Here is a 14,515-nt window from a genome sequence, read left to right on the forward strand (position 1 = left end):
CACATGGACACGGTCCTGGATGCTCTGGTCTGGCTGTGCTGGGACAAGAAGTGATGTCCAGAGGGAGCCACTGCAGAGAAATCCAGGTTGGATCCACGCATCCTCCATGAGGGAGTGAGGGCAGAGCCAGGAGCTGCATCCTCCCAGTGAGGGGCAGCTCCCAGATCCCCTAAATAAACCCCTGCTGGGTTTCCATGCCCTTCAGAGCATCTGCATCCCTAAAAATCCAGAGGCATGGGACATCTGAGCCCAAGGGGAGCTGGGTTTAATCTCCCTGGGGATCAGCAGCAGGGCTGGGGCTGACAGCAGCATCTTTGTGGGGCTGGAATAAAGCCTGACTTCTTCTGCCATTTATTTAAGGAATATTAATCTTTCATTTTCCTTCTAAATGCTCCTGTTTGCTGAGGACCTATCTGTTACCTAAGTGCTCCGATAAATCTTCGAAGGTAAAATTACATGTTAGATGCTGCCAGAAGGGTACATTTAAGAATACTTCCTAAATTATCAGCTGCATTAATCTTAATTACTTGGGTAAAAGTAGAGTCTGGCATTAGGGTGGACTAAATTGAGCGGGTGTTTGTTTGTCTTTATCATATCACATATTTGAGATCATTTCACAGAGCCCAGATAAAAGGGGCAGCCAGGGGCAGAGCGGCTGCCTCGTGGAAATGATGGCTCTGGGTGACAAAGAGCAGCTGGGAGGGGACCCTGGGGTCCCTGAGATGGCAGAACCTGCCTGGAGCAGGTGGAACCCTGGCAAAAATATCCAAAAAAATGCAAATGAACTCCTCAGACACCGGGCTGGGTGATGGAAGGGTTTTACACAGCATGGAGGGGCAGGATGAGGAATGGATTTACACTGAAAAAGGGGAGGTTTAGATGGGATATTGGAGAGGAATTCCTGGTTGGGAGGGTGGGGAGGGACTGGGATGGAATTCCCAGGGAAGCTCTGGCTGCCCCTGGATCCCTGGAGTGTCCAAGGCCAGGCTGGATGGGGCTTGGAGCACCTGGGACAGTGGAAGACAAGGGCTGGATGAGCACATCCCTCAGAGTCTGAGGGCCCAGAACTGAAACAAAGCAGGGGTTGAAGGGCTCCCTTTCCCTGGGCCTTGCACGGGTGTTCAACATTCCCATTGGGAAATGTCCCCATCTCCAGGGCTGCCTGACATGGGCACATTCCTCATCCAAGAGGGAATTGCTGAAGCCAAAAAGGGAGGGTTTTCCTCTCTCTGGTTCACTTTTGTTTTAGATGTGAGGAAAATTTGGAAATCCCTGTGCAGGGGATGCTGAGGGGAGCTGCTGGCAGGAGGGGAGGAATTATTATGGAGATGGGGATAAAGGATGGATTTGGGAGAAGGGGAGCTCAGAGGCCACACCAGGACCATCCACATCCCCAGCTGGCACCTGGGCATCACCAGGGCATGACCTGTGATCCCACATTCCCTCACCCACTATCCCAGGATCAGGCTCCACTCTGCATTTCAGTCCCAGATTCCTGTGATCCCCAAAAAAGGGAGAAAAAGGGAGAAAAATGCCCAAAATCCCAGGCAATGACAGCACTCCCATGTCAATCTCACATTTCCTTCCTCCCAGCAGAGCCTGGGTCTGCTCCAGGCCTGGTCAAATGGGGACAGGAAACCTGAGAGCCACGAGCACAACCTGGGATTTCCACCCCATTTAGCTCCCTGTCCTTCTGGCACCCTGCTCCTCAGGGGTGGTTCTGCCTTTGGGCACACACCCACACACATCACTGACAGAAATTAATTGGCTCCCTGCAATTAAACATCCCAGCTGGGGGTCAGGGGATGAATGGAATCATAAATCTAGAAATCCCTTTGGATGCTGTGAGCCCCTGGAGTGGGAGAGGGGCAGAGGGAGTCGCTTCCCTGCAGGTGACACCCAGGTCCTGGTTGAGACACAGTCCCTGCTGAGCCCTGGCAGGCACAGAGGGATCAGCAGAGCCAGGGCAGGGAAATCCTGGTGCTCCTTCCCAAACTGCTCTGGCTGAAGGGATCCAGGGAATCCAGCTGGGATTGGGCTGATGGAGGGACAGGATCTCACCTGGGGCTTGGATGGACCCCAGGAAGCACAAGGACCACGGGTGGCACAAGATCCATAAGTGTCACAAGGACCACGGGAAGAGCAAGGACCAAGGATGACATTAGGACTGTGGGAAGCAGAAGAACCATGGGAAGCACACAAACAATGGGAAGAATGTGATCCATAGGTGGCACAAAGACTATGGATGGCACAAGGACCACAGGAAGCACAACATTCATAAGTATCACAAGGAGCACAGGAAGAACAAGGAGCAGAAATGGCACAAGGACCATGGGAAACACAAGATCCATAAATGTCACAAGGACCATGGAAACACAAGATCCAAAAGCACAAGTTCCGTGGGAAGAACTAAGACCAGGAATGGCACAAGGACCATGGGAAGCACAAGATCCAAGGGCCATGAATGGCACAAAGATAATGGGAAGAACGAGATCCATACGTGTCACAAGGACTACGGAAAGAACAAGGACCAAGGATGACACAAGGACCACGGGAAGCACAAGGACCATGGGAAGAACACCATCCATAGGTGGCACAAGGACCATGGATGGCACAAGGACCACGGGAAGCACAAGGACCATGGGAAGAACATGATCCATAGGTGGCACAAGGACCAAAGATGATACAAGGACCATGGCAAGAACATGATCCATAGGTGGCACAAAGACCATGGATGGCACAAGGACCACGGGAAGCACAAGGACCATGGGAAGAACACCATCCATACGTGTCACAAGGACCATGGATGGCACAAGGACCACGGGAAGCACAAGGACCATCACAGCACAGACCAGCAGCCCCAGCACGGATGCTCTGAGCCCACCCACCCCGCTGGTTTGGATGACCCTGTCACCCCAGAATGAGCCACAGCCCATCTCTGCAGACCCAGATCCCTCCCATCCATCCCCACACTGTCCCAGAATGTCACAATGCTCCTGTCCAGCGTGAACCAGTTCCCACAGGATCTGATAGGAGGAGACTGCTGCCAGATTTGGGGGCTTTTAAGCTGTCAACTTTCCTATAATTATTAGCAATGTTTTCAATCAGTTCTCCTCTGAAATTTGCTTCGGAAAGACAAGATTAATGAGCATTTCCTTTGGGGATTTATTGCACTGTTAATTATTCTCTGCCCGAAATTTGGTGCAGAATATTATCGGCTTTTCTTTTTTTCCTTTTTTTTTTTCAATTAAAAGTGATTCTAATTTGCTCTCCATAAAAGAGAAGTGGATTTCAAATAAAAAATATAATATCTCCCCTTTCCTGATTAAGTATAATAGTCAAAGTGATGGAGATAAAAGCAGCCGGTGGCTCTGGCAGGCCACGTTGTGCAGACGTGAACTCGGGCCCCCCCGGCAGCACTTCCATCCCTGCTGGGGTCCAGTTTTTTGGGCTAACGGGATTCTGAGAGGCCAACTTGTAATTGATGGAGTTTTCCTGCAGAGGGAAGCAAAGGTGTCTGAAAGGAGCCGCCCGCGCCGTGCCAACTTTGGGCGAGGGGTTCTGGGAGGAGGAGGAGGAGGAGGATGGGGATTGGGGAGAGCCAGGGATGCCGCTGCCTCTCCCAAAAAACGCTTGGCTGCAGGTTCAGAGGCCGGGAGATGCTCTGCGGATATCAATCCCGCTGGGAAGGCGCTGGAAGAAGCCACAGTTGCTCTTTCCATGGAGCAAACGCTTTCTGCAGCGGGACCCGAGCAGGGCCAGCCCCGGAGAAGGGGCTCTGTCCCCTCGCAGGCTGTTTGTCCTCCCCAGCAGACATTCCTCGGGTGTCTCCCGAATGCGAAACATTCCGAAAATGCTGCAGGACAAACCCTCGCTTGGTGGGGGCCGGATCAGATTTCAGCAGAGCACAGGATGGGGGGAGCAGCTCCAAGCGGGGCTTTGCTGGGAAACACCCCCGGCCCAGTGCCCTGCTGGGCTGGTTTAAAGCCAGGTTTAAGCCCAAGCTGGCCCTAACCCCAGGCTTTAACCCCGGCCTGTCCCTGCAAAGCCTCACTGCTCCCCTTGGCTCTGGGAAGGGAAGCAAAGGAGAAGCTGAGCTGAACCCAAATTTGGAAGATGCCCCGTGCTGGCACTGGGAATAGGGAGATTTGGGGGATCCTTGGGGGGACGTGGCTGGGGTGGCCCCGTGTCCCTCTGGGGGCGACAGGGTGCTCGTGCTCCAGCTGCCGCCTCTCCTGAGCCCATTCCCAGTGCTGGCCCCACACCAAAAGGGATGCAGAGGGTTCTCAGGAAGGGAATCACAGCCCACAGAGCAGGGAGGGCAGCTTTGGCATTGTGGAGTTGCCTTTCCTTCAGGCTCCCTCTCCCAGCCGTGGGGCTGGGGTGCTCCTGTGGGTACCACATCCCAAGGGGAGCTGCAGCCATGGAGAAGGGAGAGGAGCTGTCGGGATTTTGAGGGAGAATGACCTGGTTTGGCTTCCTCCAGCTGCAGCTGCTGCCTGAAGCCAAGTTTGCCATCGCCCTGCACTGTGTTTCCCTGGAATCCGCGGCTCTTGGAAGGCAGCAGGGATGTGCCACACAGGGAAAAGTTTAGGAAAGGGATGGATAATCAAACCAGGACACTCCCAGATCTGAGCTACAAACCAAACCACTGCCAGGGCAGAGCCACGGGGGGGAAAACAGAAATTTGGGAAGCAGAATCCCAAAAAACCTGTGCTGCCCCAGCCCCCGCGGCCCCGCTGGCCGGCGCTGAGCGATGCTCTCTGTTCTCCACGGGAGCAGTGGCGCCCGTCGCCAAGAAAAACGCCCGGAGCTATAAAAAGTCTGGGGAACAGAGACACATTCATGGACAGCTTCAAGCACGCCGCTGCAGCCGGGCGGGATCCAGGGAGCAGCCCCAGCCTCGGGCACTGCCAGCCTGGCCCCGGGCACTGCCAGCCTCACCCAGCCAGGCCAAAGCCGTGGAAAAGCGGGATGGGCTCGCACGGCCTGCTGGGGTTGGGCTGGGGAGGAGCTGTGCTCAGTCCCGGTGTGTTTCCCATCAGTGTTCCATCAGTTTCCCCTCAGTGTTCCATCATTTTCCCATCAGCGTTCCCTCAGTTTCCCATCGGTGTCCCTTCAGTGTTCCGTTGCTTTCCCATTGGTTTCCCACTGGTGTCCCCTCGGTTTCCGCTTGATTTTCCCATCAGTTTCCCATTGGTGTTCCACTGGTTTCCTATCGGTTTCCCCTTGGTGTTCCATCACTTTCCCATTGGTTTCCCCTCAGTGTTCCATTGGTTTTCCCATTGGTGTTCCATCAGTTTCCCCTCAGTTTCCCCTTGGTGCTCCATCGGTTTCCCATCAGTGTTCCATCAATGTTCCATCAGTTTTCCCATTGGTGTTCCATCGGTTTCCCCTTGGTGTTCCATGGGTCTTCCATTGCTTTCCCATCGGTTTCCCGTCAGTGTCCCCTTGGTTTCTCATTGATTTCCCCTCGGTTTCACATCAGTGTTCCATTGGTTTCCCCTCAGTGTTCCATCACTGTTCCCATCGGTGTTCCATCAGTTTCCCCTCGGTTTCCCCTCGGTGTTCCCAGCCCCTCAGCCGGGTCAGGTTTGCTCGCAGGTGCCGAGCACGAGCCCGGCACATGCCTGGAACTTCAAAGGGCCAGGAATGAAAACCATCCCGCCCAGGGATTTGCAGCCCTTCCTGCTGCTCCAGCTGCTGGGTGGCAGATGTGGGACACGGCTGCATCCCTGTGCTGCACCACGGCACGAGCCTTCCCGAGCCGGAGAAACCCCTCTGTCCTACTTCTCCTGCTGCTTTTCCTGCTCTTCTGCTTCCCCAGGCCCCATCCCTGCACGAATAATGCCAATATTCATGGCCCAGACAAATTCAGGCTCTGTTTGCTCCCAGGAATGTTTTCTCCAGAGACACTCCAAGCGACAAAAATCCCCTTCCTCACGCTGCTGGATTTTTCTTTCATCAGGCAAAAATAAAAATGAGCCGAGGGTTGAAGAATGGCATCCTGTCAATATTTTCCTTTTGCTGGTGCTGAATGAGCTGGAGAAGCTCTTGGAGTCCAAGCCTGTTGCTGCTGCGCTGCTCCAGGTACAACATCCCTCTTTAGGGATGCAAAGCAAGGATTGGGAATTTCTCTCCTGCTTTGGGATGTGGTTTTCAGGCAGAACAGGGAGATTTTAAAGTGTTGCCTCAAAGGTCTGAGGAAAGGATGCTGCTGCTCTTCCCACAGCTCCCAGAGCTGAATCCCAGCACTGAGGGATGCTGAGTGGGAAAAGGTGCTGGGAAGCACAGAAATGAGGGAATCTGGGAATTTCCCCCAGCCTGGGGTGGGCAGCACCACCAGGGAGTGGGATCCATGTGACTCATCCCTTTCCTCATCTTCAGCCACTGAAGGAGGAATGAAACAGCCTAATCCTCTGGGAGTCTGGAGAAAAAGGGATATTTTTATATCCTGGCTGGAAAACGGAATTCTTCCCAACAGCGACAATTAAAAACAATAAACATGAAAAAAAAAAAGGTGAAAACTACTCATTAATGGTTTCTCTCCAGCCTCCCAAGGCAGGGAGGAGAGGGAAGGGAATTAGGACAGCACTCCCTGTCTGAAGGGCCACACTCATCCCAGGAACATTTTTCCTGCCCACAGAAAGAATCCCAGACAATACCTAATCCCATGGACACTGGAAAGGATTCCTTTCCCTCAGCCCTTCAGCAATGCCACCAAACCCCGCATATTTTCCCAGTGAATTCACAGACCAAGAGCATTTTTTCCTTCACCTGGGGATTTAAAGCTCTGGAGATTTAAAGCCTCTAAAAGAAGATTTTTTTTTCAGGGAAAAGTCATGTGGGATCTTCATCCCCAGCATGGGGATGAGGAATAACTTTGTGCATCTCTCATCTGTGCTGCTCCTTTTCCTCCCTTTTCCAGCCAAACGTTGCAAGTAATAATTTTCCCACATGGAGCAGGAGCTGCTGTGAAGTGGCTGCTTCTTCCATTAAACCCCAGGCTGCTGCTGGATTTTGGGGAAGGGGGCGTTGGAGAAGGGCCTCCCCATGGGGTATCGCTTTTCCCCGCTGCTTCCTGCCCAGGTGATCCCACACAAACCTGCCTGTGTGATGGAAAACATTCGGGATCTGGGACCCAAAACACAGCCTGGATTCAGCTTCCCTCCCCTGCTCCAGGAGACATCCTCCTTTTGCCACAGAAAGTGGCCTTCATCCCGGGATTCCTCAAAGCCACGGGGTGAAAAAACAGGGGAAACATTCATTCTGGGTGTGGGTGCCTGCCTGCCACGGCTGTGCCCACACTTCCCATCTCCTCTGGGCACAAAAGTGCCCCTGGAGCAACCAGAGCTGCCTGGGGATGCTGCAGGACAATCCCAAATAAACCAACTCTACAAGCCAGAGAGAAGTGGATTCACCAGGGTGGGTTGTCCCCAAAAACAGCTGAGCTGGGGACAGGGACAGACAGCAGGAACAACTCCCTCCTGGCCGTGTCTGCTCCCAGCCCATGCAGCATCCTGACACCCAGCCCTGCTTCCCAGGCACCCTTTAATCTTCCTGGCCGCTGCTTCCAAACTGAGACTTGCAACGATTGACCAGGACAGGACCTCCCCGGGTTGTTTTTTTTTTTTTAAAGCTGCTTTGCAAAAAAACCAACATTAAAAAGAGGAAAAAGAGGCAAAAAGAGGCAGAAGAGGAACAAACGCTGCCCCGGGAGCCCGGCGGGGGCTGCAGGGGCTGCGAGGGCTCTGCCCAGCAGAGCCTGGGGGCTGCTTTTCCCTTTCATCCCATGCCAGGCTGCAGCCCAGGATTCAGACGGTCAAATCCAAGAATCCCTGGAAGGCAGGGCTTGGCTCGTGGGGCCGCAGCTGCTGCCTTTCCCTGCCGCTGTAATTACGGCCCCAAACTTAGAAAGCAGCGGAAGAGCCGCGTGTAGCGCTGCAATTAAGAAGCTCTTTAATTGCAGGGCTTTGTTTTCCTCTGCCCGGCTCCAAGGAGCGGCGGAATCCCGGGAATTGCAGCTCCACGGCATCCTTGGAGCTCGGGGGACAGCAGGTTTGTCCCCAAAGGTGACCCTTGGGTCAGGGGCAGAGCATCCAGAGCATCCAGCTGGGGAAGGAGCCGCCAAAATCCATCCCTGCTCCATGCAAGGAGGTTTTTTTGAGGAACAAACATTCCCCTCTCCCTGGGAGTCCCCTGCTCCTGCTGGAGAGGCCTCTGGAGCAGCCAGGAGTGATTGTCTCTGTCAGCCCCCAGATTTCCATGGATCTGTGTGTGGGAATCAGCAGCAGGCGTGGAGAGCACATGGAAGCGCTGCCGATTTATATCCCCACGGATGCTCCCATGAATCCACTGCTTCCCAAGGCCAGGCAGGAATGGGAGTGGCTCTGCTCAACTCTGCTTGATCTCCTCACTGCCTGACTTATCCTCAGAGCCTTGGGCACTCTGTGGAAAAGTGATGGATGTCACAGCCAGCAGGCTGGTGTCACAGCAGGGACGTCAGAACAGTGCCACCCCCAAATCCATGGAGAAAACGGGGATCCAAGGGGCAGAATCCCCAGTTGTTCCCAGTCTGACACTGGCAGGTGCACACTGGCTTGGGCAGAGCCTCCTGCCACATCCTTGGGTTAGAGATGGAGCAAAGCTTCCCAAGATTCCCAGCAGCTCTGCAGGAAGCTTCCATGGATTTATCCACCAGCAGAAGGGAGGAGCAGACCTGGAGCACATTCCTGTGCCAGGAGCCTGGCTGGTGACAAACACAGAATCTGGGATCTCCAGCAGGATGGCTCCAGGATGGCAGCAGTGCCAAGAGCAGGCATGAGATCCTGAAATTTGTGGTTTAAAATGCAGGAACAGATTTGGAGAGAAAAACGGGAGAAGCTCCGTGCTCCCTCCAGGACTTGGGTGTCCTCTGAGCCTCTCCCTTTACAATGCATGGATCCAGGGCCTCACCTCTCCCATTCCATCACTTCAATCCCAGAATCTGTTGCCATCTGGGAGCTGGCAAAGAGGCTGGGCATCCTCCAGTGGCCAAAGCTGAGCTTCCCAGTGCTCCCAGTGCCGGGACCCCTCAGCTGCCCAGCCCGGAGCCGGAGCTGTGCCGGAGGGGCTGTGCAGGAAGGGGCTCCTCTTGTTTTCACAGCTGACACCGGGGCTGGAGAGGATTCCTGGAGCTCCGAGGAAGAGGAAGCACAGCACAGGAACCCCCAAGGCTGCTGCACCTGGGCTGGGGCTGGCCCTGCTCCCGGGAGCACAGGGAGGGCACAGGAGGTTTCCAGGGATCGGCTGCTGCTCCAGAGCATCCCTGGCAGCATCCCTGGAGATGCTCTGGTGAGGGGAGAGCTGCTCGAGTCCTGCAGAGCTCTCCAGAAGTTCCTGCAGGATCACTGGGTGGGAGAGCAGCAGCCAGAACCTGGCATTGTCCCCATGGTGTCCACCATTGTCCCCTTTGTCCTGGGATGTGCCACACGCCCCTGTCAGGGAGGTTCCTTGGAGGTGGGGATGGAGGGAATGTGGGAGAGGCACGGAGGGAGGGATGTGCCAGCAGAGCCAGGGCTGTGCAGCCACCCCAAGTCCTGGACAATATTTGGGAAAAATCCTGGCTCCAGAGACAGCTCTTCCCTTCCTTCAGTGATCTGCTCTCAACAAAGCCCCAAAAGGAAACCCACATTTATATATGTATATATAAATAAATATAATGGAATCATAGGAGGGAGGGGACACTTCCAGGGATGTTGTGACTTAACTCTCCCATATATATATATATATATATATATATATATATATATATATATATATATATATATATATATATGTAATATACTGTATATATATATATAAACTCCATAATCTGTAATAACTGGATATAATTAATAGGAAAATAACAATGGCTATAATTATATAAATGGGATTCCCTCGCTTATATATGCAAACCTCCCATAATATGTAAAACTGGATATAATTAATAAGAAACTAACAATGGCTATAGTGGTACAAACAGGATTCCCTCATTTATGGATGCAAACCTCCTATAATATGTAAAAACTGGACATAATAAGAAAATAAGAATGGCTCTAATGATACAAGCAGGATTCCCTTGTTTGTATTTGTAAACCTCCCATAATATGTAATAACTGGATATAATTAATAAGAAAATGACAATGGCTATAATGATACAAATGGGATTCCCCCATCTGTATTTGTAAACCTCCCATTATTTGTAATAACTGGATATAATTACTAAGAAAATAACAATGGCTCTAATGATACAAACAGGATTCCCTCATTTATAGATGTAAACCTCCCATAATAGGTAATAAATGGACATAATTAATTCCCTCATTTATAGATGCAAACCTCCCATAATGTATAATAACTGGACATAATTAATAAGAAAATGACAATGGCTCTAACGATACAAGCAGGATTCCGTTGTTCCACCCTGCTGCCGGCTCTTTCCCGGGAAGCCACAGCTTTCCCTGCACGGGCCTGTCCCCAGCAGCCACTGTCCCTGTCCCCCTGCACAAACAGAGGTGAAGAAAGAGCCCCTTTGTTGCTGCTGCTCTATTGACACAGCTGGAGCTGCACAGGGGGAGTTCCTGCTGCAGAGCCTCTCCCACAGCTCGGGGAGAGGCAGAGCCCCCCCAGCTGGGCACGGCCACAGCAGCCCCTGCTCCATCCCCTGGGCCAGGGGACAACGGGGAGATGTCACCCAGCTGCTCCTGGGGGTGTCCTCAGAGCTGGAATGAGGGGGTGTGCAGCCCCAAAGAGCCTTCAGCTCCTCCTGCTCCAGCCACATCAGGGACCCAGAGCAGGGATGTCCCCGGGGGTGGCACTGGGGCCCTGCCATGCTCAGCTCCCTGGATGTACAGGCCATGGCTGTCACCCTCCCCTGTCCCACGGGTTTCCCAGCTCCTTTGGACACGCACAGACAGATCCAGCTGGGTCCCACTGCCTTCTCCTTGCCTGGAACATGAAGGCACCAACCCCTCCTCTCCCTCCATTGCTGCCTTCCATGGACATCCAACGCCACCATTTGATTCCTGCTTACCCCAAGCCACCAATCAATGCCATGGGAGGAGATTCATTAATAAATCCTAAGGATTTGCTATTTTTCCCCATAAATAAACCCTGAGGCCTTGCTGTGTCTGCATCCCCAACCAACATTTAAGAGCATGAAGCATCCTAAGCATCACTTCCAAGCATCCAGGATTTTGCAGGATCCAAATCCATCCACCTGGAGATCCATGGGTTTGCTCCTCTTTGCCTCCAGCCTCTGAGCATTCCTTTACCTCCTGCCCCTCCTGACTGACAGGCAAAGCAAAGCAATAAAATGCCTTTTTTTATAGAGCTGTAAACTTAATTTCCTTTAAAACCATTTGCTTCCACTTAGGACTCCGTGGAAATCCTGCCCTCCTGGCAAAGCTGCAGCATCCCAGCCCTGCCATCAACGTATGGAGCTTTTTGGATGAGCTTAAAAGTTCAAGGAAGGGAAGATGGGGGAAGAGAGGTGAATTCTTCGGGCATTAAGGGCCTATTTTCCATCCTCCTCATGAACCTTCCTGGAGGGAAGAGCTGGAGCTGCTTTATGGGGCACAATTAAATCCAGCTCTGTCTGCAGGGTAAAAGTTCAGCCCCAGACAGAGCTGAGGGTGCTGGGAGTGAGAGAAAAATTGGGATTTTCTGGGCTGAAAAACCACCTGGAGCTTTAAATATGGGACTGGAACCCAGAAGAAGCGGTGTGGGCTCATGGACATGTCCAGCATCCTTCCACCACCTTCCAGTTCCAGAGGGAATTCTCCCAGAGAGCAGGGCAGAGGTGATGGGATCACCAACCCCTGGCACAGGAACCAACCTTGGCAGGTGTTTGGGTGACCCTGTGGGTGGGATCCTGCCCTCCTTCCCCAGGACACCAAGCCCTGCTGGGCCAGCACTCCTGGGAGTGTCCCTTGGTGGAGCCCATGGGAAGCCCAGGGAAAGGTTTGTGGAGGGACAGGGAGGCATGGAGATTTGGGAATTCTGGGCACCCAGCACTCCCTCAGCGTTCAGGGGCTGCATCTGGATCAATCCCCTCCCCAGAGCTCCTGCAGCCTTTGCAGTCTCTATTTCCATGGAGAGGGATGGAGCAGGACCCACGGACGGTGCCAAATGAGGATTCCCAAGGCCCAGAGCTCCTCCCGAGGCTGGGAGCATCCTGCAGCAGCCCTGAGCGCCTCCCCTGTGTCCCCTGAGGGCTCCTCAGGACTCTGCTGTGCAGAATTCCCTGGCACAGCAAACCCCAAAGGCTGCAGAGGCCATTCCTGGCTGTCCTGCCTGCTCCGTGTCACTCTGAGGTGGCTTCCAGGGAGTGGATCCGTGGCAGAAGGGAGCATCTGGCTCACATGGGAATGACTTCCCAGGGGTGCTGCAGGTGGCTCCAAGCTGCCCCTGCTGGGACATCCTGGGGACATCCAGGAGTCAGGGATTTTGGGAAAGTTCCCAGGCCTGGCAGGGAGGGCTCCCCCCAAAGCTCTGTGGGGCTGCTACAACAGCATCCTCATTTTTTAATGGAATAATGAACAAAAAAAAGGCTCCAAACAGACCCATGGGGGGCTCTTCTGTCCCTGCCACTGCCTGCCGCACATTCCATGGCGTGGGACTCATTTGGGAACTGACCCAAACCCACCCACATTCCCGTTATTCCAGTCCAGGATCCCAGTGATGATTACTGATCCCATCACAGAGTCATTTCTGCAGCTTCCAGAGAAGAAGGTGCCTTTTAGAGGTGAATTTTAGGGCAGGCAGCCACAGCCCCAAAGCACAAAGGAGTTTTACAATGACCCAGACAGGCCCAGCCCTAAAACCTCATCCCAAAGCCGGGAGCTCCTCCGGAATCAGGATGTGACCATTTCCAGTGCCTCGGGACACAGTGGCAAGGCCAGATGTTCCCAAGAGCAGCAGGACCCAAATCCCACCCAGCCACATCTGGGTTCCTCCAGGCACTAAATCTTCAGTTTTCCTCCCAAAATGGGGTGTGAGCAGCGCCCTGGACACCCCTCAGTGGCCACAATCCCTGGATATGGGGCTGGGGTGATCCAGCCCTGATGCCAAAGGTTGAAGCCCCCCGAGGTTCTGGGCCCACTTCAGAGAGCTGCAGCTTCCTCCAGCAGGGAGAGCATCAGAGTGGGGATCAAAGGAGGGCCCTTGGAAACCCAGCGAGGGCAGGGAAATAAAATCAAAATAAAATCACTTCCTCTGAGCATTCCTGGCTGCTGGAATCAGGTGCTGCTTCAGGAAAACTCAGCCACTGTGCTAGCAGCAGAGGGGATGCTCAGCTGGTGGATTTGGCTGGAGTGAGATGTGCATCCCCAACATCCAGATCCTGCTGAGATTTCATCCTTAACATCCAGATCCTATTGGGATGTGCATCCCCCACATCCAGCTCCTGTTGGGATTTCATCTTTAACATCCAGTTCCCATTGGGATTTCATCCCTCACATCCAGCTCCCACTGGGATTTCATTCCCAACATCCAGTTCCTATTAGGATTCCATCCCCAGTATCAGGTTCCCATTGGGATTTCATCCCTCACATCCAGCTCCCATTGGGACTTCATCCCCAATATCAAGTTCCCATTGGGATTTCATCCCTCACATCCAGCTCCCACTGGGATGTGCATTTCATTCCCACACCCAGCACTCCCTGGGATGTGCATCCAGCCATTCCTCCCTCCAGGGTTTATCCAGCCCCACCCAAAGCCATCCCACAGGGATGCAGGACCCCATGGAGATATTCCCCACAAGCCAAGGCCTCCCGTGGCTGCTGCCACTGTCTGGTGCTCAGGGAAGCTCCTGCTGCCTTTGGATGCTCCAAAATTCCCTGGATGGCTGCAGTGCTGCCAGCAGTGACACCTGCCAGCCAGGGGAGGGATATTCCACTGAAAAATCCCTTGGGATGCAGCCTGGATGGGAGCCCTGTAACCCTCCCCAAGACCTCAGGGTGAACCCTGAGTTGGGAAACTTCTCCTGGCTCACATTCCCAGCCCATCCAGGGAGCTCTGGCCGTGTCCCCCAGCAAGGATTCCTCCCTGCTGGGAAAGGAGAGTGTCCAGAGGAACCTGCCCCTGCCTCCCGCTGCTGGGAATCATCCTGGGGAGGGGAGGGATTGCAGCTGGCAGCAGGGATGGCCCGGCCCAGGGGAGTGCTTGGGGATGAATGAAGATTCCTGCTGTTCCCTGCCAGCAGCCAGGCACGGCTGAGGGATCCTGGCCTCATCCCTGCAGCTGATGGAAGCAGGGATTTGACACTGGTGGCCAGAGGCTGCTCCAGCATCTCCACAGGACAGGGATTTCACCCTGGATTTTGTCACCTCTTCCTAAATTCCTCATCCCTGCTCCCCAGGGCTTCCCTGCACGTTCTGCTTGGAGCGATGGGAACAACCCTTCCTCCAGGAATCTTCCCTCCAGCAGGGATGCTGAGCTCAGGCTCCCAGGTTTTGCACTAAAACTGCATCTGAGCTCCTGGCAGGATCTCTCC

The 14,515-nt window shown here is 53.7% G+C and overlaps 1 protein-coding gene across 4 annotated transcripts in view; it reads right to left on the minus strand.

Moving 5' to 3' along the window:
* The window catches only part of ZNF469 (zinc finger protein 469), a 173,248-nt gene that overhangs the window by 19,589 nt on the left and 139,144 nt on the right, over positions 1 to 14,515 (minus strand). The gene's annotated exons all lie outside the window — the stretch shown is intronic.

This window comes from Camarhynchus parvulus, chromosome 11 (assembly GCF_901933205.1).
Source record: "Camarhynchus parvulus chromosome 11, STF_HiC, whole genome shotgun sequence".
Lineage (NCBI taxonomy): Eukaryota > Metazoa > Chordata > Aves > Passeriformes > Thraupidae > Camarhynchus > Camarhynchus parvulus.